This window comes from Cricetulus griseus, assembly GCF_003668045.3.
Source record: "Cricetulus griseus strain 17A/GY chromosome 1 unlocalized genomic scaffold, alternate assembly CriGri-PICRH-1.0 chr1_0, whole genome shotgun sequence".
Lineage (NCBI taxonomy): Eukaryota > Metazoa > Chordata > Mammalia > Rodentia > Cricetidae > Cricetulus > Cricetulus griseus.
The window spans coordinates 218293622-218300451 of record NW_023276806.1 but is presented as its reverse complement, the minus strand read 5'-3'; positions in this window follow the sequence as shown (position 1 = coordinate 218300451).

Here is a 6830-nt window from a genome sequence, read left to right as displayed (position 1 = left end):
TATTTTTCAGTGTGTAGTACAGCTGTGCCATGCCATTTATGTTGTTATTCAGCATCACCAGTCAGCTAGAACTCATCACATCTTACAAATCTGAGACTCTGAAACTAAAGAGAGTTCTCAGTGGGTCAAAGCACTCACTCCACAAGCCTGAAATGTTGGTTGGCATTTCCAGAACCAATATAAAAGCTGGACATGGTAGTGCAAGCATCAGTAATCTCACCCTGAACACTTGTAGGAAGATGAGAGACAAATACAGGAGAATCTCCACAAGCTTGCAAGTCAGCTACCATGTCTTACTCAACTGCAAAGAGAAGCTGTCTCAAACAAGACAGAAAGGCAAGGACTAATATCCAAAGGTTCATCTCTGACCTCCACACACTTGCTGTTCACATTCTGCACCAACACACACACCAGCATACAAACAATCCCACATTGCAAAACCCACACAACAATACACACAGTGACAGTAATAGCAACTAAACCTGAAGCTATACATATTAAATGTTAATATTCATTTTTCACCCCCAACCCTTGGCAGCCACCATATTATTTTCCATCTTTATAATTTTGATTTTTCTGTGTGACAGGAAGCATACAGTATTCATCTTTCTGTGGTTCGTTTATTTCAGTTAGCATTATGAACTCAGTGGTCATCCATGTTGTAGCATGTGCCAGAATTTTCTTCCTTTTTAAGGTGGAATAATATTCTTTAGTATGTATGTACTGCATATTGCTTATATCCATCTGCTAATGACCAAATGGCCTCCAAGGAGGCTGTCATGAACATGATTAAAAAATAGCTTTTCAAACTCTTGCTTTCAATTCTTTTAAGTAAACATCTAGGGATAGAATTGCTAGATCAAATGGCTATTTCAAATTGAAGCTTTTTTAGGAGACTCTATAGTCTTTTCCACAATAGTGGCTCCAGTTTATCCTCGCATCAACAGCATATAAGGATCCTACTTTCTTCACATCCTCACCCATAGTTGCTATTTCCTGCTTCTCTGTAAACAGTAGCCAGCCTAACAGTGTGACCCAGTCCTCTATTATAGTTTTGATCTCTAGTTCCCTAGTGATTAGTCATGATGAGCAAAGTTTTTATGATTATCATTCATTTTTTGGTCTTCAGACAGATGTCTTTCCCAGTCCTCCACTTTTGAATTTGGTTGGCTTGGTTATTGAGAGCTCATCACTTATCAGTTACGTGATTTATAAACATCTCTCTGTCTGTGGGTTTTTATCTTATTCGTAGTGTTTTTGAATCTGCATCTTTAAAAAATTTCCACAGTCCAATTCATAATATGTAATTTTGTATTATGTCAGAGAGATCACAGGCAACTTAGTGTTGTGATACGTTGCCTTTTCTTCTAAGTGTTTTATATTTCATGTATTAACATTACGTCTTGGATCTATTTATTCTAAACTATTTTTGTAATACCATGTAAAATAAATGTTCAAATTAATTACTTTGCCTATTGATGTCCAATTTTCTTAGTGTCATTTGTTGGGAAAACTATTCTCCTGATTCTTCCATGAATTTTTTGAAAAAATTTTTACAATGTATTTTGATTACATTCTTTCCCTTCCCCCAGCTCCTCCAAGATGCTCACCTCTTCCCTACATGCCCAACTCCATACTCTTTTTTCCTCTGTCTCAAAATAAAAATTGAAAATCAAAACAAATTCCAGTAAGATTTTAAAAAGTACTGGAGTCCATTTTGTGTTGGACAGTTACTACTGGACATGAGGACTCTTCCACAAATTTTAATGTTAGAGATATACTGTATGTCTGCATATATATATATATATATATATATATATATATATATAGCCTTATACATGAACAAAATATTTCCCCCTCAAATAATCAATTTTTATCAGCTTGAAGATGGCATCATTCCACTGAGAATATAAACTACCCTTGAACTGATACCACATTGTTACCTTCAAATGGTATTTTAGAACACACTTTTCAAGTTCTTTGTAAATAGGTGACGAGATTTCATTATTGCCCATGAGGGAATGACGAGAAAACTGGGTGAGAGACATAAACTTAACTTTTGCCCCAGCTACCAGAAAACAAAGAGTTGTGGTGCCTCAGAAAAGGACAAGAGAACTGGCTCAGTTTGCTGCTTTGAGGCAGGTACATCTAAAATTCTAGAACATTAAATTCTGGACAAAGGATGGCAAAGAGAAAGCAGCCATCTTGCTGAAGACAAGTGAGATTTCAAAGCATCTAGGGTAGGGGAAGCTGTAGGAAAGAAATCAAGAAGTTAGGCAGCTAAACAAAAAGGGAGTTTTGTGTAATTAGCATTGTACTGGAGTCTAAGAGAAGTCAGGAGCTGGTATATTGCTAAGTGTGTTCTTTCTCTTTAGGATTGCTTTGGCTAGTCCTGGTCTTTCTTAGTTCCACACGAACTCTTGGATTTCCCTCCTATTTTTGTGAATGATGACATCACAAGGTTGGTGGGAATTTCACCAAATCTTTAGACTGCTTTTGGTGGTATGGCCATTCTCATGGTTAATTTTGCCGATATAGACTATGGAAGGCCTTTGAATGATCTAATATCTTTACTGGATTCCCTTTCTAATGTCTTGAAGTTTCATTGTAAAAGTCTATCAGTTTGTTGGCTAAAGTTATTACTAAGTATGTTTTGGGGGGTATTAAACTTAATGGGATGTTTTTCTAATCTCTTCACTGTATGCTCATTGGTGTATGTATACAAAGGCTGCTGATTTATTTTACATTAATGGCATCCTGAAACTTTACTATAACTGTTTATTAGAGCTAAGAGTTCCCCAGTAGAATATGCACATTCCTTTAAGTACAGAACCATGTCATCTGCAGATAGGGGTGTTTGAGTCCTTTTCTTGTTTTTATATCTCTTCTGTCTTTCTCTTGTTTTATTTCTCTTGCTAAGACTCTGAGCACTATATTGAAAAAAGAATGGCAGTAGACATCCTTGTCTTGTTGCTGAATTTAGAGGAAATGCCACAGAGTTATAATGACAAACACAGCCTAGTATTGCCGTAAAAGCTGGCAGGTTGACCTATGGAACAGAATAGATTACCCAGAAGCAAACTGACAAAGCTATGGACACATGCTCTTTTTCAAAAGAGATATCAAATCATGCAGTGAAAAGAGCCTATTCAACACATGGTGCTGCAAAAGTTGGATAGCCACCTACAGAAGAAAGAAATTAAATCTGTATCATTCACACTGCACCAAAAAAATCAATTCAAAGTCCTTAATTTAAAACCTGAATCACTGACACTGCTAGAGGAAAAGAGAGAATGAATGTCAATACTTAGGTATGGGAATTAGATTTCTGAGAACTCCAATAGCACAGAAAGCAATCCTAGGAAACAACAGATGTGACTACATGAACTTAAAAGATTTCTGCATAGCAAAAAAACAAAAAAAATCAAACAAAAAAAAGACAAACAAAAAACTAGTATCAGAGGCAATAGCCTATGAATGGGACAAAAATCCTTGTAGCTATAATTAGGACTAACAGCCAGAATTTCCAAAGAAGTATAAAAATTAAATGCCACCTAACAAAACTGCCAATCAACAACTACCCTAATAAAATGAATTGATAATTCTCAAAAGAAACAAAACAAACAAACCCACAAATGACCAATAAACATATTTTTAAATGTTAACATCTCTAGCAATTGAGGAAATACAAATTAAAACTACTGTGAGACACCACTCACCCCAGTTAGAATGGCTGTCATCTGAGAACAAATGTTGGTGAGGATATAGGGAAAGAATTCATTGCTGATGGGAATGCAAACAACTGAAGCTATTGTGGAATCAGTTCTCAAACAATTAAAGTAGGACTACTGTATGACCCAGCTATACCATGCCTGCATCCATACTGAAACTGCTCCACATCCTACCACAGACACATCTGCGTGTCCTTGTTTATGGCCATTCTTTTTCAATAGCAAGAACATGGACGCATCCTAGATGGCCATCAGCAGATGATGAGGCGATGAAATGTGAAACATAGACCAGTGGAATCTTATTCAGTTGTCAAGAAAAATGAATCATGAAAAATTCAGGCAAATGGGCTTATCTAGAAAGTTTAATATTTAGTGAGGTCATCCAAATTCAGAAAAACAAAAATTCCATGTTCTCGCTCATATGTGGATCAATGTATATATGTATGTATAATTAAGAAGATACTAAGAGCTGGTGTGTTTGTCCCCTGCCTCGGTCACCCTCGCTAACTATGAAATCTGCCATGGTCCCCAACACAGGACCTGCTTCCAGCTTTATCCTAACTTAAGCAAAAGAACAGCATTTTGGTGCACGTGACTCCCAGGTTTTCCTGGCATTTTCTCCTGCCTGTGGCAGTCTGAGATATACTGGGACCCTGTAACCTTCAACTCAGTCACTTTTCCAACTAAGGAACTCTGGATTCTTCTATCCACCACTGCCATGTCTGCTTTCCATAACAGAGACAGGCCAACTGCTAGTCTCACTCCATTTCCCCCAAGAAAACTGACTGGTGGGCACTGAAGAAACTCCACCCATAAAAGTGGAAATGCTAGCCACTGAGCAATCCTGCCTTTCATCTTAACTGCTGCAAAGAACTCTTCGAACTGTGGACAAGAGGACAGAGGAATCGACTTTCTCCACATTTCTTGGACCAATGGTAGGCGAGTCTTCCTAAAGAACCTAATCCACAGGTCTCACAGTATCATCAGAAGGCAAGTGTCCTTAAAGCCTCTGACTTCAACAATTGTGGAGGACCTGGAGGTGGCTGTCCATGCAGCCAGCTAGTAGTAAGTCTCTATTATTCTTTAATCATTAATTCAGGTAAAGTTTTATCCTTCTCAAGAACTCTGATGCTTTTGACAACTGGTAGCTTTGCCAGGTTAAAGCAACAGCCAACGCTCTAACTGTCGCAAAACAGATTTCAGGAACAGGTATTTTAGGGTTTATCTATGTGAGCAATAGGAAAGTGTAAGGTATATGAAGGTCTGAAAATGTAAGTTACAAAAGTCTGAGGATGGAAATGTCTAACAAGGTGGATAAATGCAAGTTATGAAGGTCTGAGTATAAAAAGGCTTAAGTGATGACAAATGAAATGAATTGAGACATTCAAAGAATGAAACATGTTCTAGATATCTCTCTCTCTCTCTCTCTCTCTCTCTCTCTCTCTCTCTCTCTCTCTCTCTGTGTGTGTGTGTGTGTGTGTGTGTGTGTGTGTATTCCACTGTTCAAAGTCTTAACATTAATCAATACAGGGTTCTAGCCACCATGCTGTCCCCACTCTATGATCATAACTGCAAGTTCAAAATTAAGGTGCTTTCCATTGTGCTAAAGATATCTGTCCTTTTTAAAAGTGTTAATGCTTTCAACCAAATGATTTCTGACATAAATATACTGCTAATATGTTTAATATTTATGTTTTCACAAACTCAAAAGATTCTTGTAAGTGTCAGGGAGCCAAATTGGACCCACCCAAACAGGTCAGAGTCACTCCAGATAGATATTATTCAACTTTTCTCTCATCCCAGGATTCCCCTCCCTCATCTCGGGGACCCCCTTGGGAACCTCTCCCTCATCTTATAATCCTCCTCCCCTCAAGCACCAGAACCTAAGAAAAAAAAATTTTTCCTAAACTTAACTTTGTCCTCTGCTTTGCCAACATCTTGTCAGGTCTAAGAGGTTCCAGACAGCTCCATACAGCCTGGACTGTGATGAAACAATCAGCTACCCCAGGACATGGCAGCACCCCAGTTTTCTCAGGTCCTCCAAAGATGGTCAACGCCCTCCCCAGGTCAGCAGGAAGTAGTCTTGAGAACTTGACATCCTTATTTCCTAACCTGCCACATCTAACACCCCACCTTTTTAAATAATAAGTAAAGGTGGGAATGTAAGGATTCAGGCATTATGCTGGCCTGCCCGCCACCCAGCAGAATGCACTCAGGCGGTACCCTGGTCAACCCAGGGTTCCATGAGTACTAGTCTTCACACAGGTGCAAAGGACCCCTTTAAAATAAAGATCCCTGCCCACTTAACACTCTCTTACTGTTCTTTCTGCTCTTGTTGTTCTTTTTGCTCTCTCTGCTCTCCTCTATTTCTGCTTTGTCTCCCTCTTCTCTTCTGTCCTCACCCTGTGTCTCTGTGTCTCTTTACCTTTCTCTTTCCTTCCTGCTCTTCCCTTTCTAATAAAACTTCTCACTCCCAAAAAAGAAGGTATTAAGAAAAAAACAGAAAAGAGACCAAGAAATGGCAAAAAGAGGTGCGGAGAAACATGGGTGTCAAAAGGCAGAAGTATTTTTATGAATTAAAAGGAGATGGGGAGTTTGAAAGGTGAAGTCAAAAAAGACTGGTGATAAATAAAGCACCTTGTTCAAAAATGCCACAACCATATCTTATACCTGTATGTTAACTTGAAAAACAATGGTGTAGAATTCCCTCTCTGTTTGCAGAATGCTAAGACCTGTGCCTATAGAATAAATATCTCTGAGCTCAGGAAGACAGCAATATACCTAGGAGCTGAACTATCCATAATCCACACAGGGATTGTTTCCATCCAAGCTTCTGGCAGCAGAATTGGGTGCCATGACTGGTTAACCAGGTCATTTAGCTGAAGAAGAAGTAGCATGTGTATTTCAGCAAAGCCAAACTGGTCCTAAGGTATTGGCTATGCCACAGGCACCTGACAAATTCCTCAAAACAGATCTCGTGAAGATTTGAAGTGAGATGCACATCAGAGTCAAGCCAGTACTTTTCAAGGAAGACAACAAAATTCAGCAATAAGCAACATTACATCCCCAACAAGAGGCAAGAAAAAAAGGTCGTAGGCA